Genomic DNA, 1,517 nt, shown 5'->3' on the forward strand with positions numbered 1-1,517 from the left:
TGGAAGTACGGAAAGTGATACACTTACAAAACAATGCCCCCATTTGTCTTGTCTTCAACAAGAGATGGTTACCAGTACATTGCTAAAACCTGCCGGGGCTCTTACCGAACATGAAAGGCATTCACCGGTGCTGACGTATTTTAAGTGGGGACTGTATCTGTGTTGGAAGCAGCAGCAGATTATTGTAGGAATATGTCTACCTCTCAACCTCACTAGCATCTCGTTGCGCTGTTATTTTCTCTCGAGCTTGGTGCTGCCTGGATCCTGACCTGTGCTCTGTAGCAGCGATGTGTCAGCTAAAGCCTGCTGTCATTTGGTTCTTAAGGCCATCTTTCCACTACAGATTAGGGGGGAAATATAGTAAAAGTACCACTGAGGAGAGGTTGGAACATACCAGCTCAGATTTCTCTCGGTGAAATCAAACATCTCCCACTGGAAAATCAACCAACTCTCGGTGTGTTTGCAACAAGTCATTAAATGGAGCTCTGTGTGCGTGTGTGTGTGTGTGTGTGTGTGTGAGGGTGGGTGTGTGAGTATGTGTGTGTGTGTGCGCGTGTGTGTGCGTGTTGTGGCAGCCCTGACTCCCAAAGACAGCACGCTTGGAGGAATGCATTCTGGAGTCATGATGTCTCTAATGTGCTTAATCCCACAGGCCTCTGCAAGGAGAGGGTCCTGCATGGCTTGTTCAGACATGACACACTCATCTTTGTTCAAGAGGACCCACCCCCCGAACCAGGATCAAAGCAGGCCACACGTTAGGCCAAAGCAATGCCCGCCGCACCGATGCTGTGTTTTACGGCAGACCCAGCAAACAAAACCAGACATAACAGGAGCTAAAAATGTCTTTTTCCACTGCTCCAGGCCTAAAGACCCCCTTTGACGCATCTGGTGCTTGATGCTCCCAATTAAAAGGAACTAGACAGAGGAGAAGCAGTAGTGGGGTAGCTGGAGGGGCTGTGCACTTCCGCGAGACTCCACGTGGAGTCTGCGTGTGGGTGTGGGTCGCTCAGGAACGCCACCAACTTCAGCGCTCGGCGGCAGGTAATTCCCCCTTTTCCTGTGCCTGAAGTGCTTGTTTTTCTCTGCAGCTCCACCCCCACCCCCGCACACTCTGGACTTCAGCAGCTGTGTCCGGTGGGAAGGGTCGGGCTTGTACGGACGTGTAGCGGGAGGGTGGCAGCCCCCGTGACCTAGATACAGCCAGGAAGGGTACAGGAGGGACCTGTGAGAGAAGGAAGGGAGCGCACCGCCGTCCCGGCGACATCGGAGTGGCCGCGCGTCCGAAGGGCACGCTAAAGAGTCGGAGGGTTAATGGCAAAAAGGGAGTGCAGGTGAGAGGGGAGCATGACGTAGGGGGAGGATGCAGAGAGAGGAGGGGGGAGAAAGAGGGAGATAAATGGAGAAGAAAGGAATTTAGAGGGAACCGAAAGCAACAGAGGCTAAAGGGAGGGGCAACGAACAGCAGAGAGTTACACATGAAACAACGATCCCAGAGGGAGCTCTAACAAGAGGGGGGG

The sequence above is a fragment of the Electrophorus electricus genome, chromosome 10, assembly GCF_013358815.1.
Source record: "Electrophorus electricus isolate fEleEle1 chromosome 10, fEleEle1.pri, whole genome shotgun sequence".
Classification (NCBI taxonomy): Eukaryota; Metazoa; Chordata; class Actinopteri; order Gymnotiformes; family Gymnotidae; genus Electrophorus; species Electrophorus electricus.